The sequence below is a fragment of the Pseudophryne corroboree genome, chromosome 7 (assembly GCF_028390025.1).
Source record: "Pseudophryne corroboree isolate aPseCor3 chromosome 7, aPseCor3.hap2, whole genome shotgun sequence".
Taxonomy (NCBI): Eukaryota; Metazoa; Chordata; class Amphibia; order Anura; family Myobatrachidae; genus Pseudophryne; species Pseudophryne corroboree.
Genome location: NC_086450.1, coordinates 226,624,506 through 226,638,918, shown reverse-complemented (window position 1 = coordinate 226,638,918; position 14,413 = coordinate 226,624,506).

Here is a 14,413-nt window from a genome sequence, read left to right as displayed (position 1 = left end):
TAAAACAGCTAGGGGAAGCAGGTTCTTAAACATGCTAAAAGATCACTACTTGTCCCAGGTAATTGAGGAACCAACTAGACTTAGGACTATACTGAATCTAGGGCCTAATTCAGACCTGATCACTGTGCTACTAATTTTGTTGTCCTGCGATCAGATAGTCACCGCCCAATGGGGGGGTGTAAATTCGCTCTGTGCAAGTGTGCAATCGCATGTTTACACCATGCGAAAATGTCCCTCAGTCAGCGGATAGCTGCAAATCCGTTCGCAAATCACTCACCATCAAATGGTTTTTCCAGTCTGTGTAGTCTGTGCGTAGCCCAGGACTTACTCCTACAGTGCGAAAAGAACAGGCTAATCGGGTCTAGAGCTGACGTCACACACCCTCCCAGAAAATGCTTGGGCATGCCTGCGTTTTCCCTGACACTCCCAGAAAATGGACAGTTATCACCCACAAATGGCCTCTTCCTGTCAATCAGCTTGCGAATGGCTGTGCGGTCAAAATTTTTGCACCCGCTTGTCGCTGTTTGGCGATGCACGTGCGCATTGTGGTTCATACATATACGCAGTCAATTGATAATCGCCTACTGTGTGAGAACGCACAGCAGCAATCATGTCTGAATCTGGCCCCTGGTACTGACCAATAATGTTGAGATTACATCAAATATTACAGTAGGGGAGACCTTGGGAAATAGCGATCATAATATGATCATATTCAATATTAGGTTTCAAAAACAGCATTATAAGGGTCCAACTAAGACTTTTAACTTTAGAAAAACGAATTTCAACATGCTAAAATGAGCACTAAGGGACATAGATTGGGAAATTATGATTCATGGTAAGAATACTGAAATGTGGGATGCTTTTAAAATTTTGCTCGAACACTCATATGTTCATTCCAATGGGAAGCAAACGCAGTATATTAAATTAAAATTGATGTGGCTTAATAAAGAGGTTAAGGACGAAATGGATAAAAAGTGGCAGGCTTTCAAAGTGTTTAAATTCGACAGGAAGACGGGGTCAATCCAGTACTACAAGGAATGTAACAAAAACTGTAAAAAAGAAATCAGAGCGGCTAAAAAAGAAAACGAAAAGTGAATCGCATGGGAGAGTAAAACAAACCCTAAAAAGTTTTTTAAGTATATAAACGGCAAAAGGTTAAATAAGGAAAATATAGGACCATTAAAGGGCGAGTAGGATGTCTTGATAAATGATGACAAAGATAAAGCAGATTTATTGAACAAGTTTTTTTCATCCATGTATACTAGAGAGGACCAGTTGGTGGCAGTAGTGCACAACAAAATCTGTGATAACGTCCCATTTTAAGTACTTGGTTAAATGAGGAAGTAATCCGGAAGAGACTTCAGTAAAATTAAGATAAATAAATCTCCAGGTCCGGATGGACTTCACCCAAGGGTGCTTATGGAGCTTAACTCAGAACTAGCAAGTACTTTATATTTGATTTTCTATGATTCAATTACTTCAGGCATGATACTGAAGGACTAGTGAATAGCAGAGGTAGTCCAAATATTTAAAAAGGGAATTAAATCTCCTCCTGTTAACTATAGACCAGTAAGTTTGACATCTATAGTGGGGAAATTACTGGAAGGTATAATAAGGGACAGCATACAGGAGTACTTGGAAACCTCCAAGGTTATTAATAGGAACCAGCATGATTTTGTGAGTGACAGGTCATGTCTAACTAATTTAATTAGCTTCTATGAGAAAGTGAGCGAAAATATTGATCAGGCAAAGACAGTGAATGTGGTCTATTTAGATTTTGCAAAAGCCTTCGACACAGTGCCACACGTGACTGATTTTCAAATTAATATAATTTGGTTTGAGAAACAATATTTGTACTTTGGTAAGTAATTGGCTGGATAACAGGGAACAGCAAATGGTGGTTAATGGGATGTTTTCCATCTGGATCTCAGTGGAATACTGCAAGGGTCCGTACTTGGGCCACTACAGTTTAACATATTTATTAATGACCTAGAAGAAGGTCTGGAAGCACAGTGTAAATTTTTGCAGATGATACTAAACTGTGTAGAATAATTAATTTAGATAATGATGTTGAGTCTCTACAGAACGACCTATTAAAATTGGAAGTTTGAGCAGATAATTGGAGACTGAGGTTCAATATAGAAAAATTTAAAGTTATGCACTTTGGGACTAAAAACAAGCATGCAACCTATAAACTAAATGGGAAAAATGTAGGGGAAACGGTAGTTGAAAAAGATTTGGGGATGCTCATTGATAATAGAGTTAGTAGCAGTACCCAATGTCATAGTGCTGCATCAAAAGCAAAGAAGGTGTTAGCATGAATAAAGTGGGGAAGTAAGTCAAGGAATGAGAGTGTAATACTGCCATTGTACAAATCATTGGTACGGCTGCACCTTGAATATTGTATTCAGTTCTGGGTACCGCTCCACAAAAAGACATCTTGGAACTTGAAAGGGTTCAGAGGCGAGCCACTAAATTGATTAAGGGGTTAGAGGCACTGGATTATGATGAGGATTATTACTAGGTTAGATATGTTCACACGCGAAAAAAAGGCGGCTAAGAGGAGACATTATTAATATTTACAAATATATAAAGGGACAATACAAGGATTTATCAGGAGATTGTTTATTGAAAAATCTCTACACAGGACACGTAGACACCCTTTGAGGTTAGAGGAGAGAAAATGTCATACCTAATGAAGGAATTCACTGCCTTAGAAGGTAGTAATGGTGGACTCAATCAATATGTTTAAAAATAGATTAGATAAATTCCTAACTGAAAGAAATATCCAAGGTTATAGCATTTCAAGTGAGTGTATTTTAGAAAAAGCATGATTTATAGTGTTAGTTAGATTTACTAATTTAACTTCATCTGGGCTTGTATAGTAAAAATAGTGTTAAATACAAATTAGTGTAAGAATTATAAAAAAAGGTTGAACTAGATGGACATTTTGTCTTTTTTCAACCTCAATAGCTATGTTACTATGATGCACAGTAGCTTGGGGGAGGGGGATGATGAGAAATGAAGACGAGGATAAATGCAGAGGACTAGGAATAAGGGAAAGGGAAAATGAGGAGGCTGAGTTCTGCTGTGCTGTGTAATATGATAATGAGCTCTACTATGTGATGTAATATGAATAACAGACAATGGGGGAGATTCAATTGTTTGAAAAGTCAATTGGGTGTCTGTTTTTTCCTGTCTAATAGACAGGAAAAAACAGACACCCAACCGACTTTTCAAACATTTGAATTCCCCCCAATATGTGTTGTGTAATGTGAATTGGTACTATTCTGGGGCCATGCTACTTCTCCATGAAGCAAAGCCAGTTTATTTTTGACACGCGTCTGCAGCGTGTACTATCCCTGTTTTAAATATGTGTGTGTGTGTGTGCGTGTGTGTGTGTGTGTTGGGGGTGGGGGAGGAGGGGCACCAATTTTCTTTCTGTCACAGGGTTCTAAAATGTCTAGCAACCTCACTGACTTAACCAGTGGTGTTGGTTTATTGATAGATGGCAGGTACACAACCGTACTTACTGTTACATGTACACTGGTGACAGAGCAGAGCTTGAGTGAGCACAGTTTTTTGTACAACCCACAAGTCAGTGAGTGTATACAGCAGAGAGGTAGAAGAGCAGGATGCTGGAGTAGCTTTCAATGTAGGTAATTGTAGGTCTCATATAGAAGCAATTTTTCTAAGCCATGAAGCCTTTCTGGGGAAATGGGGTAGATTGAGAAGGTGAGCATTGTCAGAGCATGACCATTTGTTTAACAAAACACTGTCATGCTCTGGAGTTTCACATTTAATTTCTTACCATTGCAGTGTCTGTCCCAGCTGGCGCTGAGGTCTGCTTGCATTGCACATCGCTTCCAGAGGGCAGTGAGGTCCATTCAAGCTGTTCCTGCACAGTGCTCTCAGCGTCCTGTGGCTAATCCTGAGAGTGACTCTGCACAGCGCTCTGCTTCCGCTCAGTATGCTGATGCACAGGCTGTATGCCAGAACTCCCACCAGAACACCAGTATGGGTGCAGCCATGTTGGATTCTGTCACCTGACTCTCCTCAGCCACTCAGAGCAGTGCTACCAGACCAGCTGATCACAGCTTCTAATGAGTGAATGCTCAGTCCTAAAGGGAACTTCCTGACTGGCCTAAGTTGCAAGTACAATGTCACTTTGCCGAAGTAACAGCTCTCTGCTGTGATCTCTGACACTTTGTATCTGCATGGTTCTAATCAGTCCTAGTTCAGTTCCATTCTGGTGTACTTCAAGTCTCTGCTCCAGCTTCCAGTTCCAATCTGGTAATTCAGGAACATGTTCCTAGCAACACTTGTTCCAGTCCAGTTGCCTCACTGCTTCCAGTCTGGTCACTCTCTGGTTCCAGTTAGCCACTCTCTGGTTCCAGTCCAGTTACCCTCTGATTCCAGTCCGGTCACCCTTCTGTTCCAGTACGGTTATCAATCTGGTTCCAGTCCAGTCACTAATCCGGATCTAGTATAACTTTTTTCAGCATTCCAGTCTACCATCTACTCAGCATTTGTTACTTCTAAAGCATCACCTGGATGACCAAGACAGCCATTGTTTCAGTCTAATAACGTTTATTGCTATTTCCTGTTCACCTGTTAGTTTAAAGATGGGGACTGCATTCATTCATACATGGGTAAATGGGGGTATGTAGGGAGAGGGGTGGGGAAAGGATTTGATGCAGCTGGACTGGGAGGTGTCCTACCTCCTTGATAGATACACGATGTGGGTGTTGTCAGCGCACACAGGAATGGGGGTATGCGGATTGGAAGGAAGGGAGAGTGAGAAGGGGAAAAAAATATATATATAGAGAGAGGGGGGGCTGGGGCTGTGGAGATGGAAAGTATGGAGTGCGGATTAGATGTGTGATGCTAAACAATATAGTTACAAACTGAGTGTATGTTCTGTACTTCCGACCAATTCAGTAACTAATGGATGTTGGTAAAATCAAGTACTTCTTTTATTATAGATATAAATGCTCAGTGGGATAATTACTGAGTTGTGTCTTCAAGTTAGTCCTGCAGACTAACCTTCTGCTGTATCACAGTGTTTGCAAGGGTCCCCTATATGGGGGAAAATGTCAGGTAAACCTTTAGGGAATACCTTTACCATAGACTCTAAATGAGCCTATGTACCTTGTGTATGTTCACCAATCGTGGTGATGGGTATAGTATATAGTTATAACGTTAGGTGCTGCTAGGTTTTTGACTATAACGGCATCCCACTAGTCATACCTAATGCCTGTGAAAGTACCAGTGGGAAACAGGGTAACGGGCTTGTTGTTTATACTTACTGCCGGGGATGCGTGATATGCACCTGTCCCAGCTCAGCTTCCGTCCCTTTTCCCTCTGGTGTACCTCTTGTCTTCTTTGGTGTGTGTCTGTGGTGCACAGTCCCAGCTCAGCTGCCGCTGATCTCTCGTTCTCCGCTACTTCCGGTTTTCACGGTCACGTGATCCGGCGCTGTTCTGTCTTCACGGGCTTCCCCTCTCTGGCCAGGGAGGGAGAAATAGACGTTCAGGGTGTAAATGTCCTTGGTCGTTTGTGGGCTTCGGTCCAACGCGTTTCAGCAACTCTGTGCCTTTCTCAACATACAGGAGACTGGGGATAGCGCTCAGCTGGACTCATTAGCACTTGCAAAGAATACAGCTTAATACACAAGTCTGTGAATAGTTTTTAGCAGGACTGACTGGAACTTGGAGCATATAGCAATGCACAGGATAATGTTGATAGTGTTCAGCTGGACTGACTAGCGCTGGAGAAATACACAGTATTAAACAGAAGTCCTAAATCAGGGGCAAACACAGAATTTCTGAACGGGGGTTTCCAAAGAGGGTGTGGAGCCAAGCATAGGTGGGGAAGGGGATGGGACTGAGGTGACCCTATATGTGTACATAAATATATAGCACACACACCTCTTTCACTTGTTACTCACACATACACCTCTTTCACCTATTACGCACACACACCTCTTTGACTTATTATGCACACAGACACCTCTTTCACTTATTATGCACACACACCTCTTTCACTTATTACGCACATACTTCTTTTACATATTACGCACACACATCTCTTTCACTTATTACGCATACACATCTCTTTCACTTATTATACACACTCTTTTTCACTTACTACGCACACACATCTCTTCCACTTATTATGCACACACACATCTCTTTCACTTATTACGCACACACATCTCTTTCACTCATTACACACACACACTTACTACGCAGACACAACTTTCACTAATTATTCGCACACACCTCTTTCACTTACTATGCACACACACCTTTCACTTACTACGCACACACACCTCTTTCACTTACTACGCAGACACACCTTTAACTTTAAACGCACACACATCACTTTCAGTTATTATGCACACACCTCATTCAATTATTACGCACACACATCTCTTCCACTTATTATGCACACACACCTCTTTCACTTATTATGCACACACACCTTTCACTTATTACACACACACACACACACACACACACACACACACAAACACACACACACACCTTTCACTTATTACACACACACACTTCTTTAACTTATTACGCAAACACACCTCTTTCACTTACTACACACCCACACCTCTTTCACTTATTACACAGACACCCTTTTCACTTAAGACACACACACAAATGAACACACTCCTTTCCCCTCTCCCCTATATCACTTAAAAATATGCATGCACATAAACACAGGCCACAGGGAGCTGCTGTTAGCATTTATTACAGACCCCCGCCGTTGCCCCCCATAGCACTACCACTTGCACCACACACACAGTGCAGCACTGCGTTACCTGTGACTATTGGCTGCCGAGATGGAGGAAGAGAGTACCGTACTTCTCCCAGCCAGCACTATGGGAACTGTTGCTCCTGGGAAGCTGTGCTCTTCAGCTCCACCTACTAAAGATTCAGGCCGCTGCCAGCGGCTCTGTTGATATGACGAGGCAGCTCCTGTCATTGACAAGCTCCTCCGTCTCAAAAAAAGAAAATAATCGCACTAGTGTAAATGGTGTTCAGCAGTAATGGTTGAAACTTGAAGCATTTAATAATGCACAGGAGACCATGGAATGCACTCAGCATGACAGTGTAGCACTGAAGAAACACCCAAGCGCTAATGGAACTCTCTGAACTGTGGAGCCAAACTCTGGATATTGCAGACTGAAACTTATCAGGTATGATATAGCAGAAGTTGTACTCACTATGAGTAGTGTCCAGAGAGAGACTTATATAGGGTGCCCTGGCTGCTGATAGGTCAATGGAGTCATGTGCAGGGGATCTTACTTAAAGAGTATTATATTAGGTTGTGCCCATAAAGGCTGCGCCCATCTATTCTAAGTACATCTATTCAAAGTATAGCTAAAATGTGAAACATTATTTTGATGTTATAAATGACATTATTGGATATATCTTCAACTGATATTGATTGTGAATTGACTCCTCTTCTTTCCTTCTCGTCGACAGGCAAAAAGAAATTGAAACCTGCAGACTATTTCTCCTGATCTGCTGCATGTTTAAATTGGAGGTACAAAGAAGTTAGAATGCCCCTGCAGATTATCGCTACTGACTGTACTGTAATATTAGGTAATATGGGGATAAAGAATTATAGCATTGCCTTAGACATAAAGCATCTGCTTTTGTAATATATTGTGTCAGTGGTGTCTCTTACCTATCTGACACCCGATGCAGTAGAGGAAGGTCTATATGCGCACCAAAGGCGTGTACCATGAAAAGGAGGTATGGCTTCAGGGAATGGGGCCTGGCTTAGCATCCTGACCCCTGTTTCTGTCACTTTGGGTGTCTGAGAGATGTGGGCTGCCCCCAGAGACTGCTGCGGCTGCAGTGCCAGCACCTACAGTGTGGCAGTAGCCGGTGTGCTGCATGTAATGTTGCATTGCAGCACCTGCTTCCTGTCACTGAGCAGCAGCCGGCATTTTGGGGTCACCCCTCAGTGGATGAAACCCAGGTGTGGACCACACCCTTTGCACATATGATGTGTTGTTTTTGATAAATTGAAATGTTTGCTATCTCCTGACTATAAGCCGAATGAGAACATGACTCTTTGTTAAATCTAAAATGATTGGAGTATAAGCTTGTTTTTTTAAGCTGTTTTATTGTTAGCTGTTTCTGGGGGACTGTACATTGGAGTTTGGTTGTAATAATTGCATTCACATGTTTGGGCTCATTATTTAAAGATCATTATATGACGCTGTGTCCATCTATTCTAAGTATATCCATTCAAAGTATAGATAAAAGTTTAAACATCATTACAACGTTACACCAATGTTAAACCGAAGCATTCTACCCAAAATCTGGAACAATAAAGGACTGCTTTTAAATAACAAATGTGAGTCCACTTACTCCTCACAACAAATAACTCTAGTCTGAGTAACCCGGACACTTATCACTTAAATTTGTGTTTGGAATGCTGCAAGACCTTTCCACTGCAACTACAGTACTTATATTTATGCTTTTAGTTTACCACAAACATCTGAATTCACAGCTGTACTAATGTAAACTTGCCTTTATAGGGGGAATTCAATTTGTGGGAGGGTTTACTCCACCGCTAATTGGTGAGCCAGACTTATTAAATTAGCGTTGCGCGAGCCCATGCAGTCCCTGGGGATTTACTGGACTTCTCAGAAAGTTGACATAAAAAACAAACAAAATCAAGCTACATGTGGGATAAAAAAAAAACCACACTGATTCTGCAGTTTATGCAGAATCAGTGAGTTTCCACGCATGATTCCAAATTTTTGGGCACAGGAAAAAGGTAATTTAATTGAACAGCCTTTCACCGCGCCATTGGGACTTTTGGCAGCATTTATTTGCGATGTAAACCCCGTGGCTAATTGAATACCTCCTATATGTTTGAAAGTCCTGACTGAATTACCATTGTTTTTCATTACCCTCACAACCTCTCAAGTCTAAAAGGCTACTCTAAAATTCAACTTATGCAACCTTTTAAACTTTTATTTCACTTGAAACTATATTATTGCGGTTGAATATACACATTTACCAACAATATACATTCACCTGCATTCCTGCAATTCTACTGTTCTGTCTATATCATACAATCTCCACTCCTATTTCCAATTTTTCACCACCCATTTACCTCATCAACACTATGTCCAGGTTTTCATCACTCTTTGTCTACCTAATCCTTTATTTTGCGACCTCCTTCCTCCTCTATCCTCCCCCTCGTCTCCTATATCTCCTCTTCTCTTCCCTCCTCTGTCTCCTGTCCACCCCTCGGCTTCCCTTTGCCTCCTTTCCTGTTATCCCACTTTCAGTCACCGCTGCCCCACGATGGGCCTACTACTCCACCACTAGGCACTGCTGCCATGCCCTTTCCCTGTCACTTTACCTCGCTTCCATCCGCATCACACTGTACTTCCTCTCTGCCATCCTCCCGCAGTTCCCCTCTTAGATCAGGAGCCCACACCAACACTGCCCTTGCTTTATCCTTGCCATCCAAATAAATATCACCTCAATGCTACAGAAACCCTGATAATCTCAATCACATCTCTACCACAAACTCTCTCCCGTGTCCTCTGGAATGCCAGATATGTCTGTAACAATCTGGTCCCCACCCAAGACCTTTTCATGTCCAACTCTCTGAACCTCCTAGCCGTTACAGAAACATGGATTTTCCCTTCTGCCACCACTTCAGCTGCACACTCCACTGGGGGCCTCATATTCACACACACACACACACACACACACACACACACACACACACACACACACACACACACACACACACACACACACACACACACACACACACACACACACTTCTATCCTCTGGCTACTTATACCAACTCATAACCCCAGAACCATCCCTTACATTCACTATATTTGAGGTGCATGCTATACGTCTCTGACAACCTGTTCACCTACTAGTAACTGTCATTTACTGTCCCCACTGGCATTCCCACCAAATTCCTAGACAACTTTGTTTCCTGGCTCACTCACTTCCTCTCTTCAGACATTCCCTCCATTATCTTAAGTGATTTCTACATCCCAATCGATATCCCCACAAAACCCACTTCTGCTAAATTCATTAACTTATCGCTTGTCTCTCCCAGTGGACCTCCTTACCCTCCCATGTGAGTAGCACTCACGTGATCTTGTCTTCACTATCACATCCCAGTAAGACCCTCAACAACCCACCACCTCTTTTTCCTGACCATACCCACATCCTTTCTACCAACCCTGATTTCCTTTTACCCTCTATCTAGATGGTCATGAACATCATCCGGTTCTCCCCCTACCACATCCCAACTTGACCCTATCCCTCCCCGCCTCCTTTGCTACCTCTCTCCTTCTGTCTGTTCCTATCTTGCCCACCTCCTTAATATCTCCCTCTCATCAGGTACTGTCCCCTCTGCCTACAAGCATGCCCTTGTCTACCCTATTCTTAGTAAACCTACTTTCAATCCTATCACTCTCTCCAACTACCGACCCATCTCTCTCCTCCATTTTGCATCCAAACTCCTCAAGCATATTATCTACAACCACCTTACTACCTTTATGTCTTCCCACTCCCTCCTTGACCCACTTCAATCTGGCTTCCATCTCCTCCACTCAACTACAACTGCCCTCACAAAAGTGTGTGCAATGACCTCCTTGCTGCCAAACTACTCTCTCCTTATTCTCCTTGACCTCTCTGCTGCTTTTGACACTGTGGGCCACCCTCTCCTCCTATAAATCCTTTACTTCCTTGGTCTACATGATACTGCTCTCTGATGGCTGTCCTCCTACCTCTCTGACTGTTCCTTCTCTGTCTCCTCCAATGACTCCACCTCCCCTCCACTTCCTCTAACAATAGGTGTCCCCCCCAAGGTTCTGTTCTTGGACCTCTCTATTCATCCTCTTTAGGTAAGCTCACTAGCTCTTTTGACTTAGACTATCATCTCTATACTCCAATCTACCTTTCCTCACCCCCTCCTATCTCCAACTGTCTCTCTGCTACCTCTTCTTGGATGTCCCAGTGCTTTCACTTCCAACAATTTCATTATTTATTGATGGCACAACTATCTTTTCTAGCCACCAAGTACACTGCCTTGGAATACTACTTAACTCCTCCCTCTCCATTAAACCATACATTCATTACCACTCGCAGTCCTGCCTTTTTCATCTCAAAAGTATTTACAGGATCAGACCCTTTCTTACCATGGATACTACTAAGACATTCATAAACTCACTGGGCATCTCCAGATTGGACTGCTGTAATCTTTTCCTATCTGGCTTCCCTGTCAATTGCTTCTTTGCACTTCAGTCTATCTTCAATGATGCTGCCTGCCTCATCTTCTTTTCTAAATGTACTGCTTCCCCACTCTTACAAGCCCTACACTGGCTACCCTTCCCAATCACAATCCAATTCAAGCTTCTCACACTACTTATAAGGCCCTCACCAATTCCTTTCCCATTTACATCTCTGACATCTCCCTTTACACTCCCACTCATCTTCTTCTCTCCACAAATACATGCTGCCTCTCATCCCAACTGATTACTTCCTTCCATTCCTGCCTCCAAGATTTTGCACATGCTGCTCCCTGTCTCTGGAATTCTCTCTCCCCATCAGACTTTCAACCTCTCTACAAAACTTCAAACGGGCACTCAAGACCTACCTCTTTATCAAACCCAGCCATCTCTCATCCTAGGCCTCTGTTCCATGCTCACTGACTACCCCATCTGTGTCACCCTTGTCTTTCTTCCCCTCCCCTTTAAAATGTAAGCTCTCACAACCTCTTCATTCATGTCCTTTTTTTTCTTACTTAGACTATCTTATACACCATACTCCAGGGATGGACTGGGGCTACGATTCGGTCCGGGCATTTGTGAATATGCGGGCTCACATTTTGGGGGGGGGGGGGGGGGGGGTTGGTGCATGGGCATGACATATGAGGGCATCCATGGAGATGCGTGGTATGAGTGGGGGGGTGTCGCAAGTCGGGGGGAGTGGACTCGCTGCATGCCCCCATTTCCAAGGAGACGCACGGTTCGGGCGGTGAGGGCAGCTACACCAGAGAGCCGGAGACTGCACTCCACCTTCCTGGCTCTCTGTGGGACTGGACTGGCCCACCAGCCCATTGGCTCTTCTGGCATATGCCAGAATTGCCAGATAGTCAGTACGGCTCTGCCATTCTTCATACAACAGCACATAGCCCTCTATTTCGCCCACCCTGATGCTCATTTCAGTGTCATGTCTGTTGATGCAGAAATGTTTATATACCATGTACTTGTTCTACATTGGGGGGAATTCAGTTGTGTGTCTGTTTTATCTGTCTGCTTCCTTTTGCAGCTATAGCGCCTGTTCAGACTGACAGGACGTCTCTGAACCGGCGCAATTCAGTTGTTTTTATTAGTCATGAATGTAGGCGTGAATAAGGGGATGGGTGTGAGAATAGTAATGGGGGCCCATGTTTGAGGGGATGGCAAGCAGTGCCGGGGTGCTTGAGTCCACTTTATGCCAACAGGCAGGTTAAGGTGACAGGTAGCTTCGTTGGATTAAAAGGGAGGGAGGCTGCAGTCATAAGCTGACTATCAGATTTTGTACTGCAAGCAGGAGTAAGTGGGGGAAGCCATGCGGGCGCTGTTGGAGGAGAGGGGTGTGCCGATCCTGCATGTGGGAAGGAGAGGGGGGGACTGTGGAGTGTTTCTGATGGTGGCTTTGACCTGGGGGCGAAGAGTGTGCAACCGCTGTCATTGTGTTCTGTTGTGTGGGGAATGATTGCTGATATGAACTTCCTTTATTTATATATAGGCATTCACGCATTTGTGATTTGAACATACATCTGAACGCTTCCTTGAAAAATTGATGTGGATATTACCAAAAATCATCAAGATAAATATTTGTCCATACTGTCCATTTGTAAAGTAAAGTCATGTGTATGTTTTATTGACATTTTTATATGAGTACAGTTTTTACTGTTTAGAAAATCATTTTAAAATAAACACATTTGTATGTGAAATCTGAAGTGGTTGAGCTCCCATGAGAATTTCTTAGATCTGTTCCCCATTCTTTGCCTTATCTGACAAGAGGTATTTCTCAGTGGTGTGAGCTGTATAGTTTCCTAGCGCAAAAAAAAGGGATACTTTATTTTTTGGTTTATATATATATATGTATATATATACAGGGATCCTAGGTGCGGCACTGCCGAACGCTTAAAAAGACTCTTCTAAACAGCATATCATAGCAACGTTTCAGTGCTTTAATGTCCGCACTGTCATCAGGCTTAAATCAGACATACATAAACTTCTCACCTTATAAACACCATCACCATGTTGACGCCATCCCTCGGAAGCGGGACTGCAGACTCGGACGGCGGCGCGATGTGAGTGATGTCATACACCATGAGTCACTAAGTGCACCCATAACCATGGATACCGAGATATACAAATAGCTGAAAAAGTACATAGCACAGGGTAAAACACCTTATCACAGAGGTACAGCAATATCAAAGGCGTAATAAGACTGCCTAATGTTAACCCTATACAAGATAGCTCTATACGAATGGTTAAATGTACTAATGATCGACGCACTTTAGGTATAATAACAGTTAAATATAGAAGTGTAAGTTTAAATATAAATATAAATATGTGTGACTTCATATATAGTACTAAATCCTAGATAATACACTCACCTGCCATAAACGTACTACAATTAATGGGTAAGTTCAAATGATAGTTATCTCCATATTGTTACCTCAGGATAATGGTACAGTATTATATACCCTTAGCTTTACAAAAATATATATACACGGTCAAATTTATACGCAATCATACCACATATGAATAACCACAGGACTCCATAACTAACGAACTAGATAATATAACTAGATCAGTACATACTCAAAGTAAGTTACAGGAAATTAGATAGACCTAGATGATCATTCAAACCCCTAGGTACAAGCATACCTAACCTGTATATCCATTTACTCTCACATTGAAGTAACCATAAAGCACGGTCACCGCCACGAATGGAGGGGGGGACATGATTGACCATACGATAACAGATGGCAGATAGGGGATGTGGGGCCTGACAAAAGGGCGACGGGTTGCTCGCTTTAGCCAGTCCGCAGTGTGGCCCTAATAGCTGACCTGTGGGTTGTTATACGTTCCTTAAAGGTACGTTCCGTTTTGCCAATGTATGCCGGCCCACAGGGGCATATGATCTGGTACACCATGAATTTAGACTTACAGGTCAATGTATGCCTAATACTAAATCGTTGTCCGGACAGTAGGTGGAAGAAATTGTCTCCCGATATAAGGAAGCTACATGTTGTGCATGTGCATTTGAGGCATCCTTTTTTCTGTGTTAAAAAATTACCTTGTTGATCTTTCCTATCAGTAGTGATATTAGTCTT